Source organism: Pongo abelii, chromosome 2, assembly GCF_028885655.2.
Source record: "Pongo abelii isolate AG06213 chromosome 2, NHGRI_mPonAbe1-v2.0_pri, whole genome shotgun sequence".
Lineage (NCBI taxonomy): Eukaryota > Metazoa > Chordata > Mammalia > Primates > Hominidae > Pongo > Pongo abelii.
In genome coordinates, this window is record NC_085928.1 from 108,566,529 (window position 1) to 108,579,780 (window position 13,252).

Below are 13,252 nucleotides of genomic sequence, written 5' to 3' on the forward strand. Positions count from 1 at the left end.
CAACCCCTGAACCCCCTCTCATGTCAAAGGTGCCCTCGGGCTGGGTGCAGTGGCTCACGCCTGTAATCCCAACAGTTTGGGAGTCCAAGGCAGGAGGATTGCTTGAGCCCAGGGGTTCGAGACCACCTGGGCAACACAGTGAGACCCCGTCTCTACATTTTTTTTTTCTTTAATTAGCCAGGTGTGGTGGTGCATGTCTATGGTCCCAACTCAGTAGAGGCTGCAGTGAGCCAAGATCGTGCCACTCCACGAGTGACAGAGTGAGGCCCTGTCTCAAAAAAATAAAAAGGTGCCCGCAAATCAAGCCTCTGTCTAGTAACCAGATTGAAGTAATGGCAGATAGTTACTCCACCTGCCCCAAATGACACAGCCAGAGAGTTTCTTTGTTAATACAACACTCCTTCCTGAGGCTTGGGGGCCTCATGGACTAGGGGCTAGAACAAGAAACAGTTGAGACATACATATATGTGTGTGCTGTGCATCTGGAGCTGGGATCTGGGGACCTCCAGGTCAAAATCCTCCATTCCACCTCACCCCACCCTGCTAAACTGCAGAGTAACTCAAGATGACCCAAGTCTTTGCTGGAGGATTTCCAAGCCCCACGCTTGATTCCAGGTAATCCGGGCCCAGTTCAGTGTTCACAGACTCTGTGGCACATAGAGGTGCCCCGCCTTTCCCTGCCACGTCTGCCGGGTGAGGGCTGAGGATGCAGAGACTCCCGGGTGACCCAGAAGGCTCCTTACAGCAAGGTCAGCCCTTTCAGTTTGAAGATGCGTGGGAAAAATCTCCTCTTGCCACCCACACACATCTGAAGAGCAAACAGATGGTGAAACCAGTAGCCCAAGATGAGAAAACGGACTTTTTTTGAGACAGCAGTTGAAGCTGAAGCCTCAAAAGCCAGGGGGGAAAGCATAGCGATTATGAAAGACATTCAAAGTGGGTTAGGGGTGAGAGAAAGGTCAGCCTTTTACTTTTCCCACACCCGCTGTTTTCTGAAGAAGGATGGTAACGCAAGCAGAAGGGTGATGGCCAACCTCTGGGCTTTGATGTGTGTCCCCTCCTCCCGCCCCCATCCTGCAAGCTCTGGGGAGGTCGGAGACTAGTGTGGTTTCCTCACACCTCCCACCATGCTGGCACTGAGGTTATCTAAGAGTTGACAGCCCCATCTAAAGCCTGGAATGAATTAAGTCTTTTTTAGCTAAAAAATGAACAAAACCTGAGATGCATGAGTGTCCTTACCAAAAGGAAGTCCTCGTTTCTAGAACAGGTCTGTCTTCCGGCCTGTGGGTCCATAGAATCATCACAGAAAAAGTGATTTCAGGAGGTCTCCCCCGCTTTCTGCTCCCAAGGCCGTCTGACTGAGCCTCGGAGGAGAGAAGGAAGCCATTTCTGGGAGGCCAAAACGTCCGTCTTCCAGGTCAGTGGGGCAGGTGCTGTCTTCTCCCTGGCTTGAGAGAGGAAAGCTGGTGAGGGAGAAGCATTGGTGGGCGGGGCGGGGGGGGTTGCGGGGATAAAAGATAGGAGAGCAAAGCAGTGATGAGAAAAGACGGGTAACAGAAAGGGCCTCCCCAAAGGCTGCAGAGAAAGCTGGACCCAGGGCTGCTTAGCAGAAGCCATCTTTCTCATAGGAAGAAAGGGGCAGTGAGAAATGACAGTGTTGGTGTGGCTGAAGCTGCCCCATGCATCTGGTGGAGGCAGCACTTTAATGTAAGGAAGCCTGGACCATTGAGGGAACCAAAGGCAGTGACTGCCGATGTGGAAAGACAAGCCAGTTTTTTTCCTCTGCCTCAGAGGTGGCTTCAGGGCCCTGCAAGCTTTCACAAACAGGGCCCTGCATGCTTTATCAAGCAGCGGGGGCAGCAGCCTCAGTCCAGTCCTCCCACAAGGCTTGTGAACGAGCGACAGGGTTCCTATGTGGAACCCAAGGTCTTGGAAGAGGCAGCTCCTCTCCACCAGCAGGGATGCCACCCAGCTGTTGGGTGGCCTCAGAAAGAAGACCACACATTCATGCCCTGAAGGTGACCAGTGGAAGAAGGACAGGGAGACCAGAACTGGTCCTGGATCAGGCCCCCATCCTCTTTGGTTATGAAAGTTTCAGGTATTGAGCCATCAGGAAAAGCCCAAGACTCACCCAGGGCTCAGTTTTTCTCCAGAGTCAACTGTTATTTATTAGGTGTCAGTAAATAAAAGGAAGTTGCAGACAGATTCTTAGAAGAAGGTTCTCTTGCTTTAGTTACCTGAGGGCCTATTAAAATGCAGATCCAGCCAGGTGTGGTGGCTCACACCTATAATCCCAGCATTTTGGGTGGCCGAGGCAGGAGGATCACTTGAGGCCAGGAGTTCGAGGCCAGCCTGCGTAACATAGGGAGACCCCGTCTCTACCAAAAAAATTCAAATATTAGCCAGGCGCCTCTAGTCCCAGCTACTGGGGAGGCTGAGGTGGGAGAATCCCTTAAGCCTGGGAGTTTGAGGCTGCAACTGTGATTGCCCCACTGCACTCCAGCCTGGGGGACAGAGTGAGACCCTGTCTCAAAAAAAAAAAAAAAAATGCAGATCCATGGGCACCACCGCTTTCAAATCTGGTTCATCAGGTCTAGTCCATTCATAGGTCCTCCAGGTGATGCTGGAGCAGGTGGTCCTGGTGAGCATTGCTGCGCCACCACTGTTTTGATTAGAATTTGAGGAAAGGAGGAAATGAACTAATTGATCTGTCTCCTAATTTAACTCTACCAGTGATCCTTGAATCTTGGAACCAGGCCGTCTTCCTCAAATCCATTAGCCCAAGCACTAGGGTGCAATGATGGAAATTTCAGTCTTGGAGAGGAGGATGTTTCTAAATGAATCCCCTGGTATAAAACTATTCTAAGGGTAAAATAGTCTACAACCATAACTTTTTTATGGCTTATATTTTTATTCAAGGGTTCTGGTGCCAACTGGCAGATCATTTCTGAGTGGAAAAACATCCCCTTTCCCAAATCCAGAAGAGTTCCATACATGTCCAAATTTTAAGAAATGGAGAAAGTATCCAGGGGTATGGGTTGGGGAGGTCAGGTTAGGAGGGACTTCCTAAGCTGGTCCGTACACAGAATCAAAGGTCTTTGAAAATGGGTGGGGGAAAAATGGCATCTTTACCCTAACTACTAATTAAAATTTAAGTCTTCCTTCAATCATGACTAGAGACAACATGCCACACTAGTATTAGCAAGACCTGTCATCACTTTTTCACCAGTAGAAATGGCAGATATTTTCATATTACATGACAATTTCTGTAGACTCTCAAAATATCATTTATCTCCACTCCGAAATGAAGGTTGTCATTAGATCTGATAGATTTTATGTTATGCATTAGTAAAGAGACACATATATTACTAGTTCATATACCTGCTTTAATATTTGGAGAATTGTATTTCAATTTAATTGGTTTGTAATTCTATTTTATTGTTTGCATTTTAAAACATTCTGAGAAAGGGGCTATAGGCTTTGTCAGATTGTCAAAGGTGTGGATGAGGCCAAAAAAAAAAAAGTTAAGGATCTTTAGGTTGTGGCAGGTCCTCATGAAAAACAAGAGAAAGATCAGCTCATTGCAGCACTGGTTTGTTAATAGTAATGATACTAGCATTGTTTAATTTGTATAATTGTATAATTTGCTAGGCTCTTGCTGTAAGTCAGCTCGCTTTTACAGATGAGGAACCAAGATCCTGGGAAGATGGTAAGTCTGAACCATTTACAGAACATGTTACTGCTACTGCGTTATGCTGAGACAGCTGTAGGAGTGGTTTTCTCTAAACCATTCTCATTTTACTTGAATATAGATTATCTGATGACTTATAAAAAGCTGTTCCATAAACCAGGATTTGCTATGGCAGCCCTTGACCTTCAGACCTTTACTATGATTGTTAATACAAAAGGCTGTATCAGTTACCTGTTGTCAGAATCAAGCTGCATTATTCTGCGTTATTTGAAGTTGGACAACCTCAAAACCGTGGCTTAAATCACTGAAGATTTATTTTGCTCATGAATATGCAGGTTGACTGGGGGCTCTGGACTCTTGGTGGGCTCACTCCCTTGTCTGCCCGTGGTCAGCTACGCATTGAGGCTGTGCTCCCACATGTCTGAGGGTTGGCTGCTCATTGGCTAATCGTGGCTGGGGTTGACTCCTACATCTGTGGTCCGTTGGTCAAAGGAAGGCTGGCTAGGCTAGGATGGTCTTGGCCAGACAACTTGGCTGTACTCCATGTGGTCTCCCTGGCCCCAACGGGATAGCCTGGGCTTATTCAGATGGCCGCTGAGCAGGTTTCCAAGAGAGTGAGTGAAAGTGCCCGAGCTTCGCAAAGCCCAGTCTCAGACCTGGCGCATCATTTCAACAGTGTTCTGTTGGTCAGAGCAAGTCACAGGCCAGCCCAGATTCCAGGTGTGGGAAAAGGGACTCCTCTGGATGGGAGGAACTGCAAGGTCACTTTATAAAGGGCACAGGGACAGTGAGGGGTAGAGAATTAGGACCATTTTTGTAATATTTCTACCAAAGAGTCAGATAATCTTCCCTTCTTGCACATATTTCCACCTCAATTTTCATCTTCAGTAAAACACCCACCTTCTCCTCCAGATACACTCATACAAGTACACAAAAACACACGCAACAATCTTCATGGCCACAATGTCTGTGACAGCGAGAAACAGGAAAGGATTTGTTCAAAGTGGGTTGGATTGAAGCAGTATATGACAGCACCCTGGGAGACTATGTGATGAACACTATTCACACCCATGCGACATTTCCTGACAAAGACGCTGGACACAGCTGCCTCGGCAGATGGAGCTGGTGGGGCTTTGGAGTTGGTGGCAGGAATAAGATGCTTTTACTTTTCTCTTTATACTTTTCTATGTCGTTTGAAGTATTTTTAGTAGGTGCCAGTTTAACTTTTAAAATGTGAAAACTAATTTCTAAAAAGACATTCACATCATCTTACGGCCATCTCAAATTCCCAGTAAAAACCAAATGCCCAATTCCTGTATGCTGGAGTCATTACACAGTTGTTGATGTCTTTCTGCATTCACCAAAGGGGTGACCTACTTACCAGCGAAGCTGAACAGCATAAAGCCATGAGCGGGGAGGGCCTGGGAGGAAGCCACAATATGGCCCCAGCTAGGGCCCCCTGTCCTCCTGACTCAGGGCCTCTGTGAGAAGAGCTATATCCAGATCATATGTTGCAAAGTGACCACTGGAACATCAGCGCTTGAACTTCAACTGGGGAGAAAGTACAACGGCCTCTAAGAGATTGGGTTCTAGAATCCGAAAGACATGGATCCAACTCCTGGTGCCACTACCTACTTCCTCTGGCTTGGGACAAGTCATTTAGCTACTCTGTGCCTCAAAATGTGATAGCTGTTATCATGGAGAAAGACGTCCACACCTTGTCCAATCCCTTTTACTCTCTTGGCTCTTTTGATTCCTTCTGGGCATTAGTCAGCTAGTCAAGTTTGGGGACTGAGTGTTTGGGATCATTGAAAGATGAGTTAATTTACAGAGTAGCCACCTTTGGTGATTTTAAAACATGGCCCCAGAGTTATTTGACACCCTTCCCATAAGAGGTGGAGTCTTGAGTCCCTTGACTCCAGGCTGACCTCTGGCTGCTCTGACCAGTGGAAGAGCAGAGGGACACTGTGTGGCTTCTGTTGCCACGTCAGAAAAGGACCTGCAACTTCCCCCTGGTTCTCTTGCACAGGGGAAGCCAGCTGCCACATAAAAGGTCTGAGTACCTTGAGCCCTCCCTGCTGAAGCTGCCGTGTGCTGGGGCCCTGCACGGCAGCCAGCATCAACTACTGGCCCTGAGGCACGGCCCTCCAAGTCAAGCTTTCCAGTGGCCACAGCCCCAGCCAATATCTAACTGCAGCCACACGAGAGACCCCAAGCTAAATATGCCCTGCTGAGCCCCTTCGAAATTCCTGGCCCGCAAAATGGCGAATAAAATAAAATGGTTATTGTTTTTATACCACTAAATTTTGTGGCAACAGTCACCAGGACACAGCTGAATTGAATACAAGCAAGGTTCTTAGAATCACTTCTTTCATTTAATTGCAAATGAACCAAAAAGAGATCCATCTAAATTTTTTTTTTTTGTTTTATTGGATTACTCCTGATACTTTATCATAGCAAACCTGACACAAGTTTCGCCTACACATCCTCTTTCCACATCCTCACTTCCCATTGATTTGCTCCTCAGCCAATCACAGTCTGCCTTGTTGATGCCTGGGAAGCTGCTCCTAGCCAGGTCGCTGCCAGCCTCCACTCTCTGTTGACCTCAGCTCTTCCCATGCTCATGGCTACCATCTTCCGGGTGGTATCCCCAGACTTGCTCTCTGGTGACCCTCTCCTCCCAGGGGCAGCACCACCAACCACCCAAACGTGCAGATTTAAAACCCAAGTCATCCTTGATTCCTTCCTTTCTCTCAGTTCTAATCTTCACCATTGTGTCTACCCCCAGAGTAAGTCAAAAGCCATCCATCTCTCTACATCACAACCACTACCTTCACTCCAACTCTGCCACCATCATCTTTTTCCTGAGCAATTGCAACAGCTCCTGACTGGCCTCCCTGCTTCCTTGCACCGCCCCTAACCCCCAGCCACCACCCTTCTTCTCCTGGGGGCTTTAGAGATCTTTAAAACATGAATTGGATCATGCCACACCCCACTTAAAAATCTTTCTGAAGTGGAATAAATCAAAATTCATCATATGCACCTGAATAGCGCCCCTACCTTCCTCTCCCATCTGACTTCCCTCTCACTCATAACCCTCCAATCACCAATGGCTCTTCTTTTAGCCACTTAACTCTGTTGATCACTTTCCTGGCTCAGAGACACCTGTGAGAATTAGGGGTGATGGTCCCCCCTTGTCTCAGGCAACATCAGTTTTCCTGTGGTCCTTAGAGACTTCCTGGTTTCCAAAAGTTGAACAAGAGAAACCCTGGAGCTCACTGCGGCCTTTATCAGCCTCTGTAGGGCATTCTGAGCTACCTGGAAATTACCCCCACTGAGAAAGTGCCACCCACGGCATGAGGCCTTTCCGAGCTTGCTGCTCTATCCCCAGGGGACTCTGTCCCTCCTTCAGTTCCTTTGTTGAGTGGTGGCCTAACCACACAGAGGAAGAGTCCATCCAGTCTCCATTTCTTATTTTAATCTTTTAAAATTGTGATTTGGGCTTTATAAGGAAAAGAGCATGAGTTTTTAAGGGAACTGCATGATGTCTTGGATTTGCTTTAAAATACTACAGGAAACTTGTTTTTAAAAGGAAGAAGGTAAGGAAGGAAAAAGAAGGAAGGGAGCAGATGAAACAAAGAAGAGGAAAGGAAAGAAAAGTGGGAAGTGTAGCTGAAACCAAAAATGGACAGAATGTTAATCATTATTGAAGTTGGGTGAGGGGTATGTGCATCTTCATTATACCAGCGGCCTTTTTGGCACCAGGGACCAGTTTCGTGGAAGACAGTTTTTCCATGGACCTGCAGCATTGGTGGAGAGGTGATTTTGGGATGATTCAAGCATGTTACATCTATTGTGCACTTTATTTATATTATTATTACATTGTAATGTATAATGAGATAATTATAGAACTCGCCATAATGTAGAATCAGTGGGAGTCCTGAGCTTGTTTTCCTGCAACTAGACGATCTCATCGGGGGTGATGGGAGACAGTGACAGATCATCAGGCATTAGATTCTCATAGGGAGTGCACAGCCTAGATCCTTTGCATGTTCACAATAGGTTTGTGCTCCTATGAGAATCTAATGCCGCCACTGATCTGACAGTTGGTGGAGCTCAGGCGGTGATGCAGGCAATGGGGAGCAGCTATAAATACAGACGAAGCTTCACTCACTTGCCTGCCACTCACCTCCTCCTGTGCAGCCTGGTTCCTAACAGGCCACAGAGCAGTAGTGGTCTGTGGCCCGGGGGTTGGGGACCCCTGCATTAATACTATTCCCTCTGCTTTTGTGTATGTTTTTAAATTTCTGTAATTAAAAAGTTTAAAAAGAAAAGAACATGAGTGGAGAAGTCCTAAACCAATTGCATGCATGGACACTTCACCAGAGAGTTGACAGTGATGTCCCACAGGCATGAGTGCTGCAGGGCCTTGGCACACACCACCCTCCTCCCCTTTCTCCCCTGCTTCCTATAGGTCATTCCTGTCCATTCTTCAGCTCTCAGCTCACACGCTACCTCCTCAGGGAAGCCTTCCCTGCCTCCCCTTTCCAGAGCAGATCAGAGTCCCCTGTCACACTCTCTAGCATCCTGTACTGATAACCATCAGCTTGTTCCTGTGATGGTGTGACTTGTGTCTGTGATTGTGAGCTTCGTGAGCACCATGCCTGTGTCTGCCATTGCTCACCAGCTTGCCCAGGGCTTAGCATGTACTAAATGCTCAATAAATGTTGAATGAGGCTAATTACAGCAACAGTTGAAATGCTGGGCCTACTTGTGGCCTCTCCAGCACAGTGGTCTCAGGGTGGGCAGACTTCTGACACGGCAGCTTAGGGCTTCCAGAGCAAGCCTCCCACGGCACAGGATGTGGAAGCTGCCAGCCTCTTCTTCTGAGTCTGCACCCAGAAACTGGCACAGCATCCCTTGCACCAAATTCCACTGTTCAAGCAAACCCAGAGCCCACCCAGATTCAAGGAGAGGGGACATCAACCCCATGTTTTGATGGGAGGAGCATCAAATAAACTGTTGCTCCTTTCTCCCCTGCTTCCTATAGGTCATCCTTAATCCACCCAGCTGACTCACTGTCTGCAGCTGTTCAGAGTTCAGTCCCTGTCTTTCTTGCCTAACTCTCCAAGTCTCCAAACATTTTCCATTGCTGTAGCTCTTTTTGGCCTCAAAGACTGTCATAATATCATGCAAATGCTAGAGACGCAGCTCTCATGCTGTTGCTGGGCAGACACACATGAGCAAGAACACACACAGTCCGTGGCTCCTTGTTGCTGAGGGTCCAAACACAGGAGTCAGAGGTTCAATCAGTAGAAAGAAGAATACTAGCGAATTACAAATGAGAGGAGTGCTGTGAAGGAAAGGGACAAGCAGTGTGCCACACAGGAGGATAACGGGGCTCTAACTGTCACTCTAGGACTTTGCCACGTCATCTTGCCATGCCCACGCAGCGAGCCACATCAGCAATTGCCATAATACCTTTTAATATGAGAAGGGACGCTTCGGCCAGCTCTTGACTGAGGATTGTTTACACTGTTTAGAAATTTCCAGATGACACAATTCAGATGTGCTTTAAATCTGTATTTGAGGTCTAGAAAGTGGAGAGTCTGCAGAAGGATGCTGCAGCAGACACAGGAAGAGACAGGTTCCTTGAAGCACCTACCTGGCCGCAGAGCCTGGCCTGAGCGAGGGCCGCTGGTGGAGCAGGCACAGTGTTTGTCCAGGTGGTCAGAGGCGGGGCTGTCATCAGGCCAGGGAATCCAGGCCGCAGCCACAGCTTTTCAGGAAAGCCTGGAGGGTGACTCCCAGAAGGAGATGCCAGTCCCTGGGCAGGGGAGGAGGCTTGGAGGCGCTCCTCAGATCTGAGCCTGGTGTCTGGTGAAAGCCCCAGCCCAGGCAGACCCGGGACTGGGGCCTAAGCCTGGCCACCTAGACCCAGAGAGGAAGAGCCAGGGCGGAAGCCAGCCCTGCAGACCACTGGCCATGGGCAGGGTGGACAGGGCCAACCTGAGAGGCCAGCATGCCCCTTGAGATCATCTGACTGGCTGCAGAGGAGATCTGGGGCCACGTGGGGACAGCAGTGAGTAATGCCTGGATCCCACACAGGGAGTCTGACCTAAAGCCACATCTTGTACCGGGCCCAGAAAAGTTATTCGTGGGTCTTGCATCTGAGAGAGGGGAGCCAGGGAAGGGAGAGGCGGGAAAATGGGGCAGGGAGAGGAGGAAAGCCAACAGCAGGAATTCTACGGTTCAGACGCATGCCTAGGCCTGGGTGTTGGGTCCTTGGACCTGCACACACACATCTCCGGTGAAATCTGTGGCTTCTTCATGAAGGAATTAAGGCTCCACAGCCATATGTGTCTGGGGAAGAGCCTGGGAGAGGTAGCAGCTAGGAACCTTCTCGATTCTGTGAAGATGACGCCATCATCCTTTGCCAGCACACCCTCATGGTGCACTTTTGAAGAAGGGAGTCAGCAGGGCCTTGGCTGTGGCATGTTACCATTTAGCGTTTGCATGACATGGTCAGTGGGAGGAGTGCTGGCCAAGCTCGGGCCTGTCCATCTTTTCAGCCCCTGGTCCTCAGCACAAAGTCTGGCTTGGCAAATGCTGGTCAACCCTCCAAAGCAAGGGACATGGTCAGACAAAGCCAATTACTAACTGCATGGGCTCAGATGAGTTACTTAGTATCTCTGAGGCTCAGCTCCTTCCCCTGTAAATCAGGGTTAGCAATGGCGCTCAAAATTCTGGGAGGGATGGTGGCTGTCTCATACACCATGGGGCCCCTGGCATGCAGCTGGTGCCGAAGCATATCTGCTGAATGCTTAGGTTATAATGAGACAGGACCCATTCTCTCAGCCTTCTCAGAGGAGTTCTGTGACTGGAGCCCAACCATGCTACGGATCTTCTGCATACCCAGTGTTCTTACCCATCCAGCCTTAGGTGGGCTCTTGGAATTGGCAGCACCTGGTGAGAAAATTGTTGCAGGATGACTTCTCTAGAAGGAGGTACTGAGATGGAGTTTGGGGTGCAAGGTGTTTATTAGGAATCAATGCCTGTGGAGGGATGTGAGAGGAAGCATGATTGGGCAGAGAGAGAACTCAAACTGCCATGAAGGCTCCACAAAGCCCTGGCTTTGGAGAGTCGACCAGCATTTGCCAAGCCAGACTTTGTTCTAAGGACCAGGGGCTAAAAAGACTGACAGGCACGAGGTTGGCCAGAACCCCTCTCCCTGACCATGTCATGCAAATGCTAAATGGTGACATGTGACAGCCAAGGCCCTGCTGATTCCCTCCTTCAAAAGTGTACCATGAGGGTGTGCTGGCAGAGTGCCCTGGAGTGGATCCTGCCCATAAGAGTGCCACCATCGGGCTGAGATGATGCTATTCTCTGTCTCACAGGCACCAGGGACAGGTGACCCTGGGAAGGCCTGGCTTGGGCAGGGCGGCTCTGCAGCGGAGGCAGGGCGGCTCTGCAGCGGAGGCAGGCCCTGAAGAACTGGCAACCAGAGGGCCTGTGCTGACCACACTCCCTACAAGTTCTTTCTTGAGGCATCTCCATATGACCATAGAGGTTTTTTGCTTAGTTTGTGGTGCCACAATTGAGCGTATACAAGTAAATATGGGGAGAGGCCCTCATAAGGAATCACTTGTTGGAAAGACACATATTTGCATGTCATTTTTAGGCTTTGATAATATAAAAGTCAAAGAAAGACATTAAATGGGTCATTAGCTGTCTGGGTTGTCTGTTCTAATAATGTAGGAATGATTAGAGAACTAGCTCATTGTCCCAGGAGCATGATGGATAGGGACCTCAACTGGAAGGGAGGAGCACATGAGATGGGGAGAAAGAGAGACTTTATTGCAGAAGCACTATGGTGTGTCTTGGCTGGGAGGGGAATTCTAAGGCTGTGGTACTTACTAACCACACACAGTGACTAAATAATCAGTGACTACTCGTTGAATGGAGAGAAAGATTTTTTTGAGTATCTAAAACATGTCAGGTGCAGGTGCTGGAGCCCATGATTACTTCTCTTTTTTCAAAGTCACGGGGAACCCCTGAACAGACCTCACATTGAGACAAGCTGTCCAGTGTATAGGAGAAGAATCCTCCGGTGAAGTTGGAGTGGCCAACTTCAGTGAGGGACAGAGATCTGTGGGCACTGGAGCCAGGCTGGTGCTGGGGGATGATTTCGGCTGTGCTTTGTTCTGGACCCCACAAGAAGCTCCAGTTCTTGTGAGGCCAACTTAGAACTGGAAAGCCAAGCAAACCCACTCAAAGACTGCAAGCACAAAAGAACCATCTGGAAGTGTGAGACAGCTTTGCATTGATGAAGGAGAAAGACTGTGGCGGTCTCCAAAGATGTCAACTCATGAATGCTTCACGACAGCCTTGGCTTTGTATTCAAGTCAACACCATCACAGAAACCAAGATACCACCCATAATGGCCATACTGCAATGGCGATGGCCTGGGGGAAGGTCCACAAGACCAAAATGGAAGGAGCTCACTGTGGGCTGCTTCCTTCCTTGCTCAGGACTCTCTGTAACAACTACAATGGGCAAAGAAGAAGTTATAGCCACTCAGCTCTCTCAGGAAGCAATCAGGGCAACTCACAAGGCCAAAGCCCTGGACACCAAAGCTGGGAAAAGCATTGGCATCCAGTCCTGGTCTAGTCAGTTCCTTCCTTGACCACCAGTCCCCCAGGCTGCCCGTAGATAGCAGGACAGCATCACTGCCCAAAGGATGTAATGTCCCAATGCTCAAGGTTGGCAATCTTTATTTTCTAGAAGTTTCCTAGCTGCTGAACTCTGACACATGAAGTACCTATTTGAGAAATGATTAATTTTAAATGTTTATAAAGATATTAATTCATTATATTGTTCCTACCCCACACAAGAAATTTGTGTGTGATGAGGAGTCTGGGCATTTAAAACATGTACCAGAACAGGTCCACACAAAGCTACTTGTCCGGGCTCCCACCTGCGGAGGCTCCATAATTGTCCTAGTGAGGCTGCCCTGTGTGAGGCTCAGCACCACTGGGACTCCCAGGACAGAGCATCAGAACCGCAGTATCTAAAAATAAAAGCCAAACTCAGCTGTGTTCTTTGCACCTAACTGCATAATGTTATTTAGAAGTGGCTCATGCATCTTTTTTATTCTCTCAAGTTCCTATAAGGGTAAATATCTGGGTCACCTCTTGGAAATGGTCAATGGATGGCTGTGTTCATAAGTGACCTTGGAGAAGTTATCCTCCCTTTAACTACGGATGCAGTGCCTGTGCTGGGCCCATGTTGCTCTGCTGGTCCCAGGCCAATGCTTTCTTCCCACCCACTGCCCCCTCACGGGCAGCATGTTGATGGGATAGCAAGGCCTGCGCTTCACCCCTTCGCCCTCCCTGGCTGCTGCCCATGTCTGCTCACTTTATTCCTCATTCTCATGTGCTTTAGAAGTGGGCAGGGAGAAGAAGGGTGAAATGGCAGGGTCCAGTGCTTTCGTGTCCCCTTTGGGAAGGGATGGCGTTGGAACAGAAACCACAGCAATCCACAAGGCACTGGGGAAAT